Source organism: Periplaneta americana, chromosome 3, assembly GCF_040183065.1.
Source record: "Periplaneta americana isolate PAMFEO1 chromosome 3, P.americana_PAMFEO1_priV1, whole genome shotgun sequence".
Taxonomy (NCBI): Eukaryota; Metazoa; Arthropoda; class Insecta; order Blattodea; family Blattidae; genus Periplaneta; species Periplaneta americana.
Window position 1 is genome coordinate 165,021,916 of NC_091119.1, and position 22,271 is coordinate 165,044,186.

At 35.4% G+C, this 22,271-nt stretch overlaps 1 protein-coding gene across 4 annotated transcripts in view; it reads right to left on the reverse strand.

Moving 5' to 3' along the window:
• The window catches only part of LOC138696818 (rho GTPase-activating protein conundrum-like), a 275,488-nt gene that overhangs the window by 69,895 nt on the left and 183,322 nt on the right, over positions 1-22,271 (reverse strand). For all 4 annotated transcript variants that reach the window (XM_069822244.1, XM_069822245.1, XM_069822249.1 and 1 more), the window contains one exon: positions 722-802. The gene's annotated coding sequence lies outside the window, so the exon portion shown is untranslated. The remainder of the gene's footprint in view (positions 1-721; positions 803-22,271) is intronic.

Here is a 22,271-nt window from a genome sequence, read left to right on the forward strand (position 1 = left end):
GTACGTCAAGGATGCCCTTTTCATCTACCCTGTTCAACATCTATTTCGAGGATTTAGTGAAGAACTGTTTTCAGAACATGAGAGGAGTGATAGTAGGGGGAAGAACAATAAAGTGTGTTGATGATATGGCGTTGTTAGCAGAAAAGGAGATGATACTAAGGGATATGCTACAGACGCTAAATGACAGCTATGAACAGTATGAAATTAAGATAAATGCGAACAAGACGAAGACCATGGTCATAGGAATAAAAGTAAAGAAGGTAAACTTACGAATTCTAAATGAGGAGTAGAGCAAGTGGTAGCTTTATAAGCAGTAACATGAGCTGTTGCCGAGAAGTCAAAAGGGTAGCAATGACAAAGGAAGCTTTTAATAGAAAAAGGAGCATCTTCTGCGGATCTCTGGAGAAAGAACTAAGAAAGAGACTAGTAAAGAACTTTGTGTGGAGTGTAGCATTGCAATACATGTACCAAATATTTATAACACCTATTGCATAATTCTTATTAGTTTTAAAGGAAAAATGTAAAAAATTCAAACACGAAATAGAAAGATGTGAATGCATTGTTGTAGTTCGCAATACGCGACCATCAACTAGCAAAAACGCATCAGTCGTCTCTGAAAAATCAATTATATCTTTACTCAGAGTTATATTTGCAAGTCACGTGCCAGTACGCTATTTCTAACCACTGTACTGCATGTTAACATAAAACATTACATACATACCTACAGACCATTACTGCACAGGTGTGCTCTGTGTATCTTGAGCATGTTTACGTCGTCATCAAGATTCTTTTCTTAGCTGACCTGAAATTAAAAAGAAAAGTATATGTAGGCCTTAAGTTTATCATTTATTTTCAACGTTTCGTGACAAGTCGTTTGTTGGGATGAAAGGGAACATTACACATCGAACAATGGCTATTATATAAGCAGAAAACTTTCGCTTGTTTGATAAGAAAACAACCTAAACAAATACATTATGCATATCCCCTAATTCATGGAATACAATCGTTACGATTTGGAAATGTTTTTATGCTTTAAACGTGCAACTTTGAAGCAAATTTTTATTATCATAGTAGGCTTTTAACTATAATTAATTCCTGTTTTCAGCAATCGAAATATCTATTATTTTTTAATTGTTAAGGGTCGCATACATGCAAAGACTATTTGGAGGTAAGTCTATATAAACCCAAATTCACAGGCAACTCTTCTCGTAGACTATATGGGCGAAAAATGACACTTCTGGCCTCAAGGAATGTCTACAGAGTTCTGCGGCTAGTTGAATTTTCCCCAATTAAGTGGAAGAAAAAGTAAAACAAACGATACTGCTAGCATGTGGTCGAGAAACTAATCTCACAAATTTCTATGACTGCAGAAGCATGGAGAAATACTACAGGGACATCGTTTTATTTTTACTAATATTTTTAATATTAACTTGCCTGTACCTCTGGATCAACGCCGTTTGCTACCGCCTTCCACAACTGGAGTTCGATGATACTGGCGTAATATACAAACAAATCACTTTACTAGGTATAGGAGGGAAGAAAAGTAGTTCATCCATTTACGTAAACTAGGAAATATCGCGCTTTTGAGTTTGATCATTTTCATTAGGCTTTTGTTTAATCAAAGTACAGTACAGCATTAACAATGAGTGTTTTTACTCACGAACTGAGCTGTCCATGTTGACGTATTCATTATGCAGTGTATATTATACTGTCTACAGCACATTAGCGTACAATATAGAAAATGAAGTTAAATTGAAAAATAATCATAATATGGATATTTAAACGCGAATTTTATAATTGTGGCCGTTCATTTCGATACAGGCTTCAGTTCTAATATGCATATTATCGCACTGTAGACTATTGTACCTAATCCCAATTAGGCCTACCAGTTTCGTTCTTCGTACGAGTAACTCATGTTGAAATAATTCTGTATCTACTCTATAAAAGAATACCTTACGTACTGTAAATTCAATCTTCACTTCTGCCTGATCCGAAAAGATAAAATTACTCAGACATACTATCTACTGTCCGTCCAAGTGGTTATGTCGTAGGGTCGTAGAAAAGGAGGAAATCACATGACAGTTAATTACTTAACGAGGCCCTATTATTTAAGTTATTTTAAACAGTTGTATAATATTACGTAGACATCCAATTCCTAACAGAAATTAATGTTCTCAGAAAAGAGCTAAGACAGCCCAGCGACTAGCTAGCGAATAAAATCTGGTGGGGGAAACCGGGATACGAAGTAGGCAAATGGATGACAGTACCTGTGCGAAAATGATTCAATATTGAAAGCTCTTTCGTCACTGGAAAACGCGAACATATTTTTGGAACGTACTGTTTACTATGACCGTAAGACTACTATGACTTTATATGCGGTCTTGGATCTGTGTGGAGGACGGTTGAACTTCATTAGTAGAAGGGGTGGGAGTAAAGTACATTAAAAAAACTCAGGCACAATAAAAATTGAAGTAAAAATAAAATGATGTCCCTATAGTATTTCTCGAGTGACAGCATATCTCCGCGGAGAATTATTGATTTAAACGAACTCTTACGACTCTTATTGCTAGAGTATACTTTGTCCTCGTTGGCAATCCTTTAATGAGGAAAGTTTCTAATAAAAATAACTCGCCGATAAGTTTTTTGTGTGTATGGGGGCCCTTTAGATTACAGAATGTTAAAGTGTTCTGGGAAATATGTATGTATACTAACATATATGCCTCTGAGGTTCTGGCTGATATGTATATCTATTATCAGGCAGTAGGCTACATCTCACTTGACGATATGTGTCAGAGGAAGAACAATGGTCTGAAGTATGATTAGTGTGTAATATGTAACTAGTCAGCGATGTATGCAATGGAGGGGAAAAGGAACTGGCCACCCTACCCCATTATATCCTGGTCTAGTTGCCTCATAAGTGATACCTTCTTCGTATCATTTGCGAGGTTCAGACCTGTCTTCGGTCAGTTAACTAAACAAAAATAGCATATGGTGTCCCACGCCGTGGTCTAATTCTAAGGCATCCTGCCTAGGACTCGCGTTACCGAATGCGCGCTGGTTCCAGTCCTCAAGAGGGAAAAATTTTTCTCATGAAATTTTAGGTAGTATATGGAACCGATGCCCATCTAGCATTGTGATGTACTTGGGGAACTTTCGATACGTAGCGAAATCCGGTTACGAAAGCCAATTACAACGGCTATGGGGGATCATCGTGCTAACCATACGATACTTCCATTCTGGTTCGATGATCGTCTACCTCTGCTTCGGCATGTAGACGTGAGGTCAGCAGCCGGCTGGTCGGTCTGAGTCCTTAAAGACTGCAGTGCCACGGATTATTATTATTATTATTATTATTATTATTATTATTATTATTATTATTATTACTACAGTGGACTGTCCTAAGTTCGACAGAACAGAACTGAAAGTTCTGTCCAATAAGGGTAGTGAGTGTGGCAGGTGAAATGAATACAAATTCTTATTGGTTATCCATCAACGAATACAGTACTGTACAGACGTGGACAAATTATTAACAAAATTGACGATTTTTATGATATTTTGTTTACAAAATTTGACTTTTAAATTTAGACTACAGTTGAAATTTTGGATATTTCCATCATTACAGTAGAGAGAAATATGCAAAAATGTCAACTGTAGTTTAAATTGAGGAGTCAAGTTTTGTAAAAATATATAATAAAAATCTTCAATTTTGCTAATAATTTGTAAATTAGCAAAAATGTCAACTGCATTGAAGAGTCAAATTTTGTAAAAATATAAAACAAAAATCTTCAGTTTTACTAATAATTCGGAAATATCCAAAATGTCAGCTGTAGTCCAGATTGAAGAATCGAATTTTGTAAAAAAAATACAATAAAAATCTTCAGTTTTGCTAATAATTTGTAAATATGCAAAAATATCAATTGTAGTCCAAATTGAGGAGTTATATTTTGAAAAATATGCAACACTAATCTTCAATTTTGCTAATAATTTGGAAATACACAAAAATGTCAACTGTAGTCTAAATTGAAGAATCATATTTTGTAAAAATATATAATAAAAATGTTCAATTTTGCTAATAATTTGTCCACGTCTGTACTTGCATTTTCTGCCCGCCCCGAGACTTGTGTATGCGCTTCTAGTACCACAGTGGGTTTCGACAGTTCCGTCTCACAAACGCCACAATTCTCAAATAGAAAAAGAAGAGTTCATTAATTTAAAATCAGTGATCAATATGGATGTCCTAATCAATAAAATATTCTGTTTTCTTTTACAAAATTATCACTACAAGACACAGAACCAATTTCCATTCAAAAGGCAAAACCCATTTCTTAGTGCCCGTATAGGGGCGTGTCTAATTCTCCTACGTAAATAGTCGAACTATAGGATGTCGAACTTAAGAGCTTCCACTGTATTACTAGCATATGGTGAGACTTGTAGGGCAAGTATCGAGAATGACCAGTTCGAGTGTCTAGCGGGATGAGACGAATTAGTAAATGCCACTGCAGTCTCAAGTGGAAATAAGGCTGTTGTCTTGGAGGTCCCCTTAACTCGAGTACTCCCCTTTCCTACTTACAAGTCACTGGAGTTTTGTGTCGGCATTGGCTTGCCTGAAGATAAATTAAAAACAGTTGTTGAAGTATTTAAATTGAATTTTCATTAATTACTCTATGAACTGAATGTAGAACCAAACAGATTGTGCAAATCCATCAGGCACATTAACCCTGCTAAACTGCATTTATAAAAATAATTATCCCAATCTTGCAGATCATAGTGACTGTTCAAGCGACTGTTAGAGAAGCAGAATGATGGTCTCTACTTTAAAAATAGTGACAATATTTGCTCGGAATACAATGAAATAATGCCGACTTTATGTATTTGAAAAGAGATCGAAAAAAACTAATGTTTCTGCCACTAATTTAAATTAAATTGTCACAGATCAGTTTACAGAGCGGAAAGAGAGAAAGACTATTTACAAACACAACTTATTTATCTTTCATATAATCGCTGAGAACTTATTTTGTCCCCATTTTGATGTGACATAGTCTAAATTTTCATATCAATCATATTTGATTGCTGTAATCTGATATTTGATTTTAAGATCTAATATTCCATATTATGTACAATGGTCTCAATACAGTTCCATCAAACGCCATATGGATTAGTGTCTATCTTCAATTATTTACTAGTCATCTCAGCGCTTCCGTTAGCGTCCTACATGCCTGCTTCCTCTTTATAAATACTTAAGAAGTTTATTTAGCATACGAGCTGCAAACATCCTTTATAAATGCTGCTTCCAAGCTGTTGTAAATGTTTCAATTATTTCCGCGACGCTTGTTATATTTAGGTCATTTCCTAATGTTTGATTTCTTTTAGCTGACACAGCAATAAACAATCCACTACTGTATAGCAATCCTCAGATACGAAGGCGATCTAGCTTATAAGTTATAACCAGGGAAAGGATTTATATGTAAATACATATTTACTTATAAAGCTAATATAATTTATATTTTGCATTATCTTTATGTTTCACAATGTGTAGGGTTGAAAAATCCTACTTTTATTTTCCATATTTTTCCATATTTTAGAGTTTAGTACATATTTTCGTTAATTTCCATATATTTTCCATATTTCATATAAAACAGTCCATATTATATTAGGTTTAACAATAAAACAAAACAAAATTCCATTAACTTTTAAAAATACATTTCAACAATAGAGATTTAAACACATGTTCAGTAATCCCTTTAACATCAGAGTTATTTGAAAATTAGCAGTCCTATCAACAATGGGAAAGTAAGTTACAAAACTGTATTAATTTAATTTAAAATTTTTAACAGACTTCAGTTGTGCAGCTCAACAGTTAAATGCCAGTCAGAGTACACATAGGTTCAGTTTTGTAAATCATACTATAAAGACGGTAAATATGCCAAAAGTACGTCATTCAGTCAATTTAAAATCAAAACTAACAAGTTACATTTCAGAATTTAAAGAAGATGGTTTATCAACTGACAATAAAATATTATTTTGTAATTTGTGTCAGTGTGCAGTATCATCTACACAAAAGTTCCTGGTGCAACAACACATTACAACTAGTAAACATCAGGCCAACAAACAACTAAATTCCAAGCAGAGACAATTGTTTTTAACACAACCAACAACATCGAATGTAAGATCTGAGTTTAACATCGACCTGTGCCGTTCTCTCATCTCTGCTGATATTCCTCTCTACAAACTAAAGAATAAGGTCTTCAGGGAATTCCTTGAAAAATATACTCAACATACAATCCCGGATGAGTCAACACTTAGGAAGACGTATGCTCCATCCATCTACGATGAGACAATACAGAAGATAAGAGATGAAATTAAAGATAGTTCAATTTGGGTTTCCATTGATGAGACTCCCGACAAAGAAGGTAGACTTGTTGGTAATGTAGTTATCGGTTTGTTAAGTGAACAATATTCTGAACGAATTCTTTTACATTGCGATGTTCTAGAAAAGTGCAATAACAAAACTATAGTTAAACTGTTCAACGAAGCTATGGGTATCCTGTGGCCAAAGGGTATTATGTACGATAATGTGTTATTCTTTATTAGCGATGCTGCCCCTTATATGGTCAAAGCTGGACAAGCATTATCTGTTGTATATCCTAAATTGACTCATTTTACTTGTGTGGCGCATGCATTTCATCGTGTGGCAGAAGTGGTCAGAGACAATTTCCCTAAAGTAGATTTGTTGATTTCATCAGTGAAAAAAGTATTTCTCAAAGCTCCCAGTAGAGTTAACGTGTTGAAAGAAATGTACCCTGAAATTCCATTGCCACCAAAGCCAATTTTAACTAGATGGGGTACATGGCTAGAAGCAGTTGAATATTATGCCGAACATATAGACTCTATTAACAATGTTCTCCTTGCATTGGACTCTGAAGATGCAGTCTCAATTGATACTGCGAAAACAGTTACCTGTGACATAAGTGTGAAGAATGACTTAGCTCACATTCAGCATACATTTTCATGCATCATAAAAACGCTCAAAAGTCTCCAAAATAGGCACCTTTCACTATCTGAAAGTTTTGAAATTATAAATAGTACTGTGGAACAACTGAATCGTGGTAGAGGTAAAGTTGCAGATGCAGTAAGAGCTAAGGTGGACACTGTACTTTCAAAAAACCCTGGATATGAAGAACTACAAAAGGTTGTTGCTGTGATGAGTGGTGAATCAACAGTGAAGATTAACTTGGACTTATCCCCAGCAGACATTGTGAAATTGAATTATGTACCAGTTACTTCTTGTGACGTCGAACGCTCTTTTAGTCAGTATAAATCTATCCTCAGAGACAATAGAAGAAGATTCACTTTTCAGCACTTGAAAGAAATGTTTGTAACCTATTGTTATGGTAACAGACAATAAAAATTGTGTTTTGTTGAAACTACATTGGAAGATAAGGTACGTCCATTATATTTTTTGTTTAGTTTGATTAAAATGTACCAATATTTAACGTACATAGTCATTTTTTTATAATTTTAAGTCCATATTTAATTCCATATTTTGGTAAAAATCCATATTTAATTCCATATTTTGGTAAAAATAACTACATATATATTTACATATTTCATATATTTTTAGTCCATATAAATCCGTTCCCTGGTTATAACAGTTCTGCGCATATACTGTCACGTGATGTCGAATCATCTTTAGTCGTTCTGGAGGCTAAAAAATCCCATCAGTTACGTTGTACGTTGTTCCTATTTTTTTTTATTTATATAATAAAATTAATTACTTTGTGGGAAAATGATGAAAAAACATGACAATATTCACAGACGAAACACAAAAATACCAGACTATGTTTTTACACGCAAATGATGACCGATGTTCTTAACTGAGCTCTTAGCAATAGATCATAAATAGATTTCGTGAGATAATGTGATTGTGCATGCGCAGAAATTTCCGAATCGAGCCGTCTTCGTAACTGACGAGCAGTATAACTAGTTAATGTTCTCCGGGGAATAGATTTCATCACCTTAATCCTTCTAGTTTCATACGCTGCATGTGTTCCAGTAGCCTTTTGATACATGAAACTGACAATACTATTGTCTTACAAAATTTTAAGATTATGTGTCTCAACTAAGGTATTATTGTACAAATACACACAGAATGCACCACCAATTTTTGCTTAAGGGATTAGGTACAGCTTACAGCAGTAAAATTTTGGAAATATTCAACATTTTTTCCTCCATTACTGTATATTGTACAATAATGAAAATTAGTATGTGTAAAACACTGTCTTTCTGCTATATGAATAAAACATTTTTACGATATAAAAAATTATTTACATTTTTTTCTTCAAAATTCATTTCACTCTACAGTGATGAAGTTTCTTAATGCATGTCATATCTACAATATGATACAAGATCACTTCTTTATCTTTGATAGATTGTCTGATAAAAAAATAAATTTATTTTACAACATGGTCAAATATCAGTATTTTCTTCTAACACAAAATAAAAAAAATATTATTTATTAAGGAATGTAATTGAAAGAGCATAATATTGTAAACATGAGTTTCAGCAATAAAATAAAAGAGAGAGAACATGAAAAATTTAACAAGTTTATGAGTTACAAGGGAAACGCTTCATCACTGCACAGTGAACTGCAAATTTTGAATTTTGAAAAAAATATATATATATTTAAATCGTAAAAATAGTCTTTTCATATAACAGAAGGACAGTGTTTTACACATACCAATTTTGATTACTGTACAAGATACAATAATGGAGGGAAAAAAGTGTTGAATATTTCCAAAATTTTACTGCTGTAAGCTGTACCAAACCCCTTAAGATACGAGATTGGAATATGACAGTAATGAGACAGAAGCACATTAAAAAATTATTTTTTTATATTTTAACAAGCAATGTTACAACTAATGTCTGACTTTTATAAAAGTAGTTAGTTCAATGGAAACAATTATCACAGAATAATCAATTCAACTGTCCAGAAATCATTTACACATTTGAACATTTAAGTAGACTACTTAGAGTGACTAAAATATAACTTATGTAACTAGTCGCTTCGAACTGGTTCAGAATGTTGGACATTAAGAAAAGGACAGGAGACTAGAGGCGATGGAGATGCGATTCTTGAGGTTAGTAGCGGGTTACAGACTGCTGGGCCATAAACTAAACAAATACATAAGAGAATAACTAAGAATAATAGGAATAAGTGAATTACCCGTAATAAAAATATAGACAGAAATGCTTTCAACACATACAAAGAATAACAATAAGATTTCCAAAACGAATATTGACCTACAGACCGAAGATAAGGTGATGATGGAGATTTGTTGAGATGCCACAGGGAAACCAGAGCTCCCGGAGAGAACTCTTGAGTTATGTGGACCACGGGCTTGCACAACACAAGTTATAAATCGGGGGTACACCGGGGATCGAACCCGGGTCCACAGGATTATTCACTCTAGCAATCAGACCACTGTGGTGAGTTCCTAAAGTAATCATAACTCAGTATAAATTTCTTCCCTGTTCGCTAGAACCACCTGGTCATCTGCGTTTAATAATATTTCCATCGTATATTATTATGATGTACCGAAGAACATATGATATTTCCGTGCAGATATTCTGCGTCATCATATGATGAAAGATGAGTGGAACGCAGAAAAATTCTCTCCGGCACCGGGAATCCGGTGTGGCTTAGTGGATAGAGCATCAGCACGTAAAGCTGAAAACCCGGGTTCAAATCCCGGTACCGGAGAGAATTTTTCTCCGTTCCACTCATCTTTCATCATATGATGACGCATAATATCTGCACAGAAATGTCATATGCGAATAATCACTTAGGTTGCTATGCATAGACATTTCGCTAGCCCGCGCTACGAGCGTACTAAACTAGCCCCGGCTATCGACTGATTACTTGTACAGGATTCATATCATATATCGCTAACACTGGTTTATGAAGAAGAAAAACGTTAGTTCGCTGATCATCCACCGGAAGCCCGCGCTAAGAATGTCTATGAATATGGCCGTTAGTGATTTAAGACGGCGCTTATTCCGTCGGATCCCGGCCACTTAGTCACTCATAATTAGTGCACCTCTGCACAAGTGTGGACATGGTCCCACTGTCACACATCTATGACGCAGTGCATGAGGGCAGGCCACTAGAGGAAACCCAAGAGGTGGAACTTAAACTGAGAGGATTCGATCCGACATCGGGATGGGAATCCGGTGTGGCTTAGTGGATAGAGCATAAGCACGTAGAGCTGAAAACCCGGGTTCAAATCCCGGTGTCGGAGAGAATTTTTCTCCGTTCCACTCATCTTTCATTATATTATTTCATTTCTATCGGGTACTTTACTGTTGACTAATACTCTGTATTTAAATTCGTTTTCGAGTTACGCATCAGTTAGTCACTTTATAACCAAAAAAGAAAGGTCGATGAGAGAGAACATCTTGGCTAACACCCTTTATTATTTGCCTGCTTTATTCCATAGGTCCTGACCCTACATAAATTTTCATTTTTGTGGAGGTATATGAACTCTGAATCGGTCTAACAAGTTAGGTTGGTTATCCATACCAATAATTTAAAAATTTATACCTTTCAAAGCGATCGGGTCCCTACTGAAAATACCGATAAAATCCGGTATTTATTCGGTATTTTCTAATACCACTAAATAAAACTACATATCCTTAATACCGGTATGATGTAACTATCGGAAGATTGTGTTTGTATAGACGTACTACATCAGTGAAATACCGGCATAATACAAGTGAAACTATATTAAGTGAATAAAGCACGAATTTATACACGCCGTACGAAACAGCATGAAAAAGAGCCAACTGCCAACACCGGGGGCCTTTTATATGTAGTAATAATCACGAATATTGTTGACAATGATTGAACGACAGGATGCGTTTTTGTGCAATCGATTTAATTTCATGGGAGACTGATAACGTCGTGCGAAGATGGATGTGCATGTTACATGTCCTACTTGACAAGGGAAATGAAAGAGACTGTTTTAAAGATATAATAATGATTATTTCATATCAAACAGAAATGCTGTGAAGCAGACTGAAGGAAGATCTGTCATTTACAAGAGATATCGTGTTTTAAAATAATTATAATTACATTTTAATACAAGACACAAATCAGATCTCCATCTAACCTCCGTCAGCCTCAGTTGCTATAGAAAGTTCATGTCTTAAAATCTGCTTCAACACACTGTTTACCGTTCTTGAGGCTTTGAAGAGCTAAGAGAAAAAGTTTTAAAAAGAGAAAAAGGTTTAAACAAAATTAATAAAATGTATCCATATTCACACTTTCTACTCAACTGATGAACTGTTTATGCTCGCAAATTAGTATTTTAAGACGTCTTTTAAGTATTATATATTTTGTGTAAATTTATACATGCTCCACATTTCAAAGTTACGTCGTCTATCATCTGATTTCTTCTTCTGCCTCGAACTCTTCTCCCGTTCACCATTCCTTCCAGTGCATCCTTCTGTAGGCAGTTTCTTCTCAGCCAGTGACCCAACCAATTCCTTTTCCTCTTCCTGATCAATTTCAGCATAATTCTTCCTTCATCCACTCTTTCCAACACAGCTTCATTTATTATTCTGTCTGTCCACTTCACACGTTCCATTCTTCTCCATACACACATTTCAAATGCTTCTATTCGCTTCTCTTCACTTCGTCGTAATGTCCAGGTTTCTGCCCCATACAATGCCACACTCCATACAAAGCACTTCACTAGTCTCTTCCTTAATTCTTTTTCCACAGATCCGCAAAAGATGCCTCTTTTTCTGTTAAAAGCTTCCTTGACCATTGCTATCCTCCTTTTCACTTCCTGGCAGCAGCTCATGTTACTGCTTATAGTACATCCCAAGTGTTTGAAACTGTTCACTTGCTCTACTGCCTCATTTAGAATTAGCAAGTTTACCTTCTTTCGCTTTCTTTCTATGACCATGGTCTTCGTCTTATTTGCATTTACCTTCATCCAATACTACTCACAGTTGTCATTTAGCTCCAGTAGCATATCCTTTAGTATCATTTCCTCTACTGCTAACAACGCCATATTATCAGCAAATTATATCGTCTTAAATTAAACCTGAAAAAATTTAATTACTAAGTTCCATTTGAGATATGCAGCTCCGATGCAATTTCATATACGAGGATTTCTCATCACTAGGTACATATTAGTCTCAAAATCTATATTAAAATGCAGATTGCGTCTTTCTGTGTGTGTCAAATGGTAGCGTGTGTGGAGGTCTCCCCCCCCCCCAAAGCATTAGGGCCGGGAGTAACGCTTGAGTTCTAATTGTTTAAGCGATTGTTTTGTATCATGCTCACCACATCACTAAGGAGTTTAGTTACTCAGGAATTCAATTCAATTGAATTTATTAAGCCATTAAACATACAGTGATAGGCTTCGTCACAATACAGAAGGGAGGAAAAAAAACCATACATTTGAAAATACACATATAATTGAAAACAGTAAAGTTTAATCAGAATGAAAACACAAAACATTTTCAAACTTTAAAATTAATGAAAACACTTCACTCTTAATGTAATATTTGTAACTAAATGTAAATAACTTTATTTATTAAAAAAAAAATTTCGTATGAATTTATGTTAAGAAACTCATCTACAGAGTAGAAAGGATTAATTAAAAGCCAATTATAAAATCTAGCTTTGAAACTATTGGTTGGTAACTTATAATATTGACTGGGAAGCTTATTATATAATTTCATCCCCATGACAGAAAAATCTGTACTAGTTTTATGTAATCTACAGTATGGGATATTAATTTGTTCCCTATTTCTAATTTCATGATCATGTATATTGGCTATTAATGAGTAATTGTCTATATTTTGTCGAGTGTAAAGGACTAGGTCGTGTATAGGGTATATAGGGGAAAGTCGGGTAGTATCGGACAGTGAGCTTCTTTCATCTACCACGCGATGATAGTACCTGATTGACATAGTTACGTTTCTGTGATGTCGCATAGAGAAACGTAACCATGTCATTCAGGTACTACCATATGGTGGTAGATGAAAGAAACGCACTGTCCGATACTATACCTCTCTCGCCTAAATGTATGACAGTTAATATCTGTGATTGTTTGAAAAGAGGTCAACAATGTTCAAGATAGTTTGATTGACATAGAATTCTAATGGCTTTCTTTTGCAAAATCAAGACACTTTCAATTTTGCTACCATTTTCCCAAAAAATTACGGCCTACCTAATTATCGACTGAAAGAACGAAAAGTAGGCACATCTTAAATAATTTTGAGAAACGCAAGTCACTAATTTCTTTAATAAATATATAACTCTTGATAATTTTGTGAATAGGTATATATTACTACATAAACCTTACAAAAATGAAGATATAAACGGCCAAGAATTGTAATTCTAAAAATTTTTGCAAGAAAATCCAGTCACCATCCAGGATTGAACCCAAAAGCTTTCAAACCGTAACCAATTGCTATACCAACTGAGGTATCCGGACGCCCAAGTATTTATGTTATTTTATTACACTGAAGCTAATCATTTCATAATTCGTATTGTTCTTCAGTTGTTGAACTTATATTAGAGTCTAATGGGCCTATCGCTTTCACGGTCATGATTTTATTTTATTAGTGTAAATGGCCAGTCATGGATGACGGTTATGTTGACACATGTGGAACAAAGAGTTGACACAGTTCACTTACTTCTTGTGTTTGTCAATTACGAAATCCTGAACGTACGATCGTAACTGTTTGTATAAAACATGTTAAAAGAGATTTCAAACAATAAGAACACAAAACTTCACCACATTTCGACATATCTTCGTTACCACAACAAATACAAGATTTACGTCACTGTTTCTCAACTGGAAACCCCAATTTCGTTGGATTCCCCACATAGGGTAAGTGGAAACTTTTTTTGGGAATGAAAAGATGATCTAAACACTTCTTCTTCTTCTTCTTCTTCTTCTTCTATCCCTTATGCCTTGCAGCGTCGGGTCCTCCACCCATTTCTTATATCTCTCCCGGTCCAATGCCAATCTTCTTATTTCCCGGATTTCCTTCCCTCTTCTCCCCACCACATCATTAACGCATTGTTCCCATTCTATTCTTGGTCTACCCCTCCTCCATTTACCTTCTACTCTTGATTCGAATACTTCTTTCACTTTCCTCTCATCTCCCATTCTAACCAGATGTCCAGACCAATTCAGTTGTTTCCTTTCAATTTGTTCTACCACTGGTGCCTGCTGCAGTTCATTTCTAATATTTATATTTCTAACTCTACCTCTCTTAGTTTTCCCCAACTACTTTTCTCAGATATTTTATTTCTGATGCCGTCACTCTACTTTTATGCTTATCCATCATTGCCCAAGTCTCAGCACCATATAGGAGTACAGGTAAATATACTGTTTTATAAATCTGCATTTTTGTTTTATTCTTTACTTCTCTCTTTCCAATAATTGTATTATTTAGATTATAATAAACTTGATTTGCTTTTCTATTTCGATTGTTTATTTCTTCGTCTAGTTTGCCATCGTCGTTTATTATTGTTCCTAAATACTTATGACTATTTACTTGTTCTAATGTTTGATCTTTCCATTTTATTTCGAAATTTACCTTTTCCCCTGCAATCTTCATTATTTTGCTTTTACTAATATTCACAGCCATACCTCGTTCTTCTAAGGTACTTGCCCATTCTATAACAGCATTCTGAAGGTCTTCAACATTATTATTAATCAAAACAATATCGTCTGCATATATCAGTGATTGCAGGCATATACGTAGGTCTAAGTTCCTAATTTCCAACTTTATATCTTCTTGTTCGTCTTCTGCATTGTTTTATTTTTATTTTTATTTTTATTTTCCCTGGCAGAGTTAAGGCCATCAGGCTTTCTCTTCCACTCAACCAGGATCAAATCACATACAGAAAAAATACATACCGGTATATAAATATGAACTTAAAAATAATAATAAACATAATTAAGTAAAAAAGAGAGATTGAATACATATACACAATCAGTATTAACTTTGAAATAACAATAATAAAAATATATATATGTAATAAAAAAAGAGACTGAATACATAATCACAAACAGAAAAATACATTCTAGTATACAAGTATTAAGTTAAAAGAAAAAAAAAAAGAATTAATACATATGAATCAAAGGTAGTTGGGTGTGGAATCATGTATAATTCGATATAGCAGGCAAAGAGAATGTACTAATCGTCGATCTTGCAAGCGGAGCCAAGAGAGTCGTAGAAAATATTCCGATATATGATCATGTCGGCGGATATTGAAAATAAATCGGACGCAGACATTATGTACACGTTGAAGTTTTTGAGAAAGTTCAGCACTTAGATCACTATATAAAACATCACAATAGTCAAAGTGAGGCATTACAAGGGTCTGTACTAGAATTTGTTTTAGTTTAGTAGGAAGGAAATTTTTCAGGCGTTTCAAAGAATGCATGATAGAGAAAACTTTTCTACATATATATCTGATTTGCGTATTCCAGTTCATATTAGAGTCGAAATAGATGCCGAGGTTTTTTACAGTAGCACTGAAAGGAATTATTTTGTTGTTGAGAGAGACAAGCTGAAGGGTGTTCATAGTAATAGAGGATAAAAGCCTTTGCTGCCCCAAGAGAATGGCTTGGGTTTTATCTGGATTGATATTTAGCCCAAATTCTCTTGCCCAATTATTAATTGACAAAAGATCGTCATTGAGGCTCGACAAACGTTCATTAAGAGTACCAGGCCGAGAGTGTATATATACTTGAAGGTCGTCCGCATACAAATTATATCGGCAGTGCTCCAGAACTGAAGAAATGTCATTAATATATAGAGTGAAAAGCAAAGGACCTAGTACAGACCCCTGAGGGACACCTGCTCTCACGTGTCGAAAAGAAGAAGAACGATTATCATGATATACACATTGCTGGCGGTCGCGAAGGTAATGTGTATATCATAATAATCACATGATCCATGAATGTTATAAATAATAATGGGCTTAGACTGTCTCCTTGTTTCATTCCTTTTTCCATTCTAAAATTTCCACTCTGTTGTCCATTTATTCTTACTGACCCTTGCACATTCTTATATATACGATCTAAACGCAATAAGAAATAAATAAACATTTTGATGATAATTTTTTATTATGTTTTGAGTTACAATCAAAAGAAATGAGTCAAAATGCTATAAATCAAAGTAAATAAACAAGGGTTAGGAGATTTCTAAGTTTCATTGATTGTGTGACTAATTAGCAATACAAAGATTCATTAAATCCACTGCTTTTACTGTGGCTATGAACAAAATTATCAAAGATGTGAAACACAGAACGGGTTAAAAGATTAGTAACAAATCAATACAATTTATGCTGACGATGCAGTTCCCATTACATACAGTGAAGGCAATTTCGGAAAAGCCCAAACAGGTAACTTGTCCGAACTATAATTTGAATGCGGGCCCGCTCGTTTCACGGTCAGACATGCTAACTCTTAATCCACAGCGGTGGACTGATTATAAGTTATAAACTTTCTAAATAATAAAAAAAATAATAGCTTGGAAACGGTACCTAATAGGAGCAATGTGTATCTGCATTTCTTCTTATTGTGGCGCCATTTGGAATTTTCTCGTTGCGTCAGGGAGTTGCGCGCGCATCTAGCGAGAAGGAAGGCGCGGGGAAACGGAAACACGAATCCCTGACGCTAGCCGCGGTACGGAGCAAGGGGGGGAAGCTACTATGATTGGGCGGAAGTAAGGAAGTATCGAGGAGCGGATCTTCCTCTCGAAGATTCTGTAAGCCACGCGAATCGAAGATTCCAGGAGTTTGGTGTAATAAATAAAAGTGCTAGTGGCAGACAGTCTTCAGTCTTGAGTCTTCAACTCTACAAGCGAATCTTCGAGCGAGCAAGGAAGCCAGCCTTCGAGAGCATCTGGAAGGCTTGAGTTCGACGTGCAGAGAACGGTAGCCGGAAGACCCGAGGTCGACTGCAACTGGGGAGACTCGAGTTCGACGTGTCGTGACCGTAACCGGAAGACCGGGGTTCGACGTGCAGTGAACTTGAGTCGGTAACTGTGAGAGTGTCCACCAGGCGAGTGCGACGTAGTTCGGAAGACCTGAGTTCGATGTGCAGTGAACTTGAACAGTGAGCTGGAAGAACTAGCCAAGGCGAGCGAACTGTGAACTGACAGTTTTCTTCTGCACATAGTGCATTGTGAACATTAATTGAAATTAGGAGTACATTGTTATTCTTCTCAATAATACACGTCGTGTATTGACATTGTCGTCGTGTGGAATGCAATAACGACTACTGTGTTGCTATGTTGAGTGGAATACCCATTGTTGTGGGGTGAATTATTAAGAATAAAAGTCACATTGTTGTCGGGTGTGTGGTGGTTAAAGTAAAATAAAAAGTCGCATTATTAATGTCCAATCTTTTTATCTTCTAATGTACTGAGGTAACATTTTGAATCATCCGGTATAGGGCTTTAAAATTTAACATTCCCCCAAAAAATTATCTAAATGAAATCTATTCAGAATAATAAAAAGCTATTTTTCTGTAAGCACGGACTATATAAATTCCCTTCCAAAAATGAGTTCTTCGTGCAATGGAGCTTTTTCGTGCAAGTTGTGTGATCATTATTAGATTCCTTCTGTTTTAAACTACGGTATTCCCCAATCTGTATCCCTCTCCAGAACATTTTTCGCTTCACTACACAGAACGATTACATGGTTTGCACTCGGAAGCAACGGGCTGCTTACAACAAAATTACTACTTGATTTCCTTTCATTATCGAAAACAGTTGCCGTGTGTTTTCTCGGCATAAAAGAATCATATTCACACACAGATTCAAGTGGAAATAATAAAATTAACAATAGTAGGGATTCTAGTAAACCACCACAGTGACTCAGTAGCAATGTGCTGGGCTTATAAGTTAGGGGGCCGGCTTCAAATCTCAATCCTCAAAATTTAATATCAGAGGAGAAAAATTCGCTCCGGCGCCGGGGATCGAACCCGGGTCCTTGGTTCTACGTACCAAGCGCTTTCACCATTGAGCTACGCCGAAGTTCAATCCACAACACCGGATCGAACCCCTCTCCTCCAGTGTTTTTCCCTTTGTGGCCTCACTCCAAGTTGGGCATGTATGCTGACATTTTATATTAAGTCAACTGCCATAATACTAGGAGCGCACTGAGTTGAGTGACTTTGTGGCCGGGATTCCACAGTAATATGCACAGTAATCTGTACAGTAATACGCACTGTTGCACGAAGAATCTACGTAAAGATTATTATTTTTTTTGTCCTACAGAATACGTCTGTTATGGTAACAATTAATATTAATGTAACACATAAATTAATGTTAGCATTCAATGTATAGTATTACATTAATTGTAGTCATATTGCTGTATTATTAATTGTTACCATAACAGATGCATTCTGTAGGACCAAAAGATAATATTTACGTAGACTCCTAAAAATTTAGCCTATAACTTGGGATGGCCAAGCCCGTGGTCCAGGCAACACAAGGGTTTTCTTCGGGTACTTTGGTTCCCATGTGACAACTCAACAATATCATCATCATTATCATCATCATCATCCATTACGAGTGTAATGTTGACCCACCGCCCATGAGGCATTCTGGACAGTCTCTGACAAAACTAAGTGGTCTATGCTTCTCAACAATAGCGACATCTGCGTTAATAATAATAATAATAATAATAATAATAATAATAATAATAATAATAATAATAATAATAATAATATATTTCATTTAGTGTTCTGCCCAAGGGCAGGTCTATCACTGTAAACCCAGCTTTCTCCAGTCTTTTCTATTTTCTGCCTTCCCCTTTGTTTCTTCATATGATCCATATTTCTTTGTGCGAGATCGTGCGTATTTGCTTGGTTTCCGCACAAAACCAATCTGCGGTAAGTCTAAAATTCCACATTCAGTATTCCCAACCAACCACATAACAATTTCCCTCTTCTTAACGCTTAAGTGACATATTGATTTTACTGCTTTAGGTTTCTAGCATATTATTTTTAGAGACGTTCAATATAGTAATAATTATAAATTGGAAACTTACCACTGCAATTTCACCTGAATTGCACTGTTAATTATTATTTTTAAATATTTGCAAAAATTAAGTAAACTCTACAACTCCACTAAAGTTACTGCATCCGTGATGCAAGTAACATTAAGGAAGCCGTGAAAAAATCAACAAGATTCCAGATGCCGATGTTATTACTGCAATATGTTATATAAATAATATTTTTAAAATATTAAAATGAAAAATAAATCATTACATTACCTTACCGTTTGTTTTAAGTTCGCATTTATGGACTGGGGGAAAAAAAAGACAGACGTATATCACGGCCTGCTGGAGTATAGTAAACACAGAAAACATTTTAAAGCAACAATGTTGAAGATAGATATTTTTGTTTTGCAAATTTGCCGTCATTGAACAGAAACCAAGATGGAGATTTCATTGCAACTAATTAGAAATTCCTCTTTCAGGTATGTAATAAACGATCTTCGCACAAAATAATGTACGATACACGAGCGGTATGTTTTCTTTCAATTCTCGGAAATTAAAAAAACTCAAATACGTTTCGCTTTTTCAAACTTTTCCTCGAACATGAAAACTTCAACATACCGCTCTTGTAACGCATATTACTATAATGTCGTCTATCATCTGATATATGTTCTTCTACCCCGAACTCTTCTCCCGTTCACCATTCCTTCCAGTGCATCCTTCAGTAGACAGTTTCTTCTCAGCCAGTGATACAACCAATTCCTTTTCCTCTTCCTGATCAGTTTCAGCATCATTCTTTCTTCACCCACTCTTTCCAACACAGCTTCATTTCTTATTCTGTTTGTCCATTTTACACGTTCCATTCTTCTCCATATCCACATTTCAAACGCTTCTATTCGCTTTTCTTCACTTTGTCGTAATGTCCATGTTTCTGCCCCATATAATAATAATAATAATAATAATAATAATAATAATAATAATAATAATAATAATAAATGTTTGTAAAGGTTTGATAAATGGCTCATTTGTCCTCGCTGGTTTCGTTACTTCCACTACAACACCAACCGAAACCACCGGAGTAGTTCAGGCGATAGCGCATTTTCTTATTGATCCGAGGTTGTGTTCGAGCGTGGGTTCGAATCCAGCCTGATCCAATTACCTAGTTGGACTACTTCTAACGTTTTCCCCAACCGTAAGTAGAATGTCAGGTAATCACATAACATATTCTTGGACTCATCTCGCCAAATACCATCTCGCTATCACCAATTCTATAGACGACAGATAATCTCGCAGTTGACACAGCGGTGTTAAATAACCGATTAAAAAGACCGAGGACGGCCCCAACAAGTTGGCAGTTTCTGATCAGTTCCTTTCACTTTCTGTGTTCTCTAGAGCAGCGGTTCCCAAACGTTTTTAAGCCGCGACCCACTTTTGGGCGAATTATCTGTTTGTTAACCCCCCCCACTACTGTACCCATAGTTAACCCCATTCGAAAAATACAAATCCCTGTACAATCGAAAAAGATAATAAATTTATTTAAAAACCAGTACATACTACGCAACTTTTAATGTACCGGTACCTGCAAGACGAGAAATCGGAATATGCAAACCTATTTTCCAATTCTGTATTCCATATTTGGCTTCTTTGACTGGATTTCTTTCTGGATATAATTTCCTAACACTTAAACACTTTGAATGGTAGTTTGCAAGGCCAAGATGTTAACATAATAACAGCCAGAGATGAAAACGTTGAATTTATAAAGAAACTTGATTTCTAGTCGATATCACTTGACAAAAAGACATTTAATTCTTTCCAGTGTATAAAAGAACTAATGGACAATTTAGCTACGACAAAATAAACACTGAGTTCATTTTTGTAGACATGCTATTAAGTTCACATAATAATAAAGAACAGGTTTTTCAGTATTTCCCGGAAGAAACTTAAAATATAATTACTGCAGTAAGAGATGGATATTGAATCCGTTTTTAGACAGCTGCATTTAACCCTAGATCATATATACCCAGATAGCTCGGCCTTATAGGTTTTGACGGTAACAACTTTTGTCAGGTTTACTATGCTGCCATCTAGTTGTTACATAAGGAGTCACGTCATAATTCCCATTTCAATTGCATTAGCGACTGTACTGCCATCTCGTGTTCGTTTACGGCGGGCAAGTGGCGATCCTGGCGGTTGTTCTCTTCGAAGTGCTGCCGATTTTAACATAGGGATGAGCTATCTGTTACATATATGATCTAGGGTTTAATCGACTGAAATTAAAAAAAAAATACATATTAAGAAAAGACTCATGAATTATATACCTAGTGATGAAATGTTCAAAGTGTACTTTTTTCACAGAGCGTATAGATCAGTTTTGGGCCAGAAATATACAAGAATATCTCGAGCTTGTAAAATAGCATACATTTTTATAGCATACAGAAACAAGAAATCTCCTTGAAAATGAAAAGATCAGTGTAAGTATATCGAATACAGAGTTCGCATTTGAGAATCTACTTTCTGGAAAACAGGCACATTTATAACATTAATTACACTGGACAACAAATTTAAAGTTTGTTTCTGTCCTTTACATGAAACTATGTAATTTTAACTAAATGAGAGATACTGAGTTCATTTCTGAAAACCAAAATTTTCTAATACATACCATTTTTATGGTACACGCACTTCACTTATTTACACAAATTTGTTACACTAGCACATAAAGCAACCTTTGTTTGGCCAACATTCACAAATTAAAATGCCTTTTTGATCTTTTACGTTTGTAGACAGCTTCTGCAATCTCTCTAATGAGTGACCAGCAATATTCAGCCAGCATATTTGCATTCCTCCTACTTCTGAAGCGCTTTTCGAAGGTAGATATTTCTTGATGAAATCTCTCCCCGTGTTCATCACTTACAGCACCAAGGTTTTTTTGGAAAGAAGTCCAGGTGGCTGTCAAGAAAGTGTACTTTCAGTGACATGTTGCATCTCGTAAGGTGAAAGTAGTGCAACATTTCACTAACACTAAATAACTTTTTATTTTGGAGAAACAGTACGTGTTGGACAAAAACTAACTGCAGATTCGTTTTTGCGACCACAAAATACATCGAATACACATATTTTTATAAAAAGGACAAATTTCATGTTGTACAGTGTAATTTTTTACTTTATAACTACTGAAGTATTTTTTGTCTATTTTTATGTTCAACATTGTTTATCGCTATGTTTATAA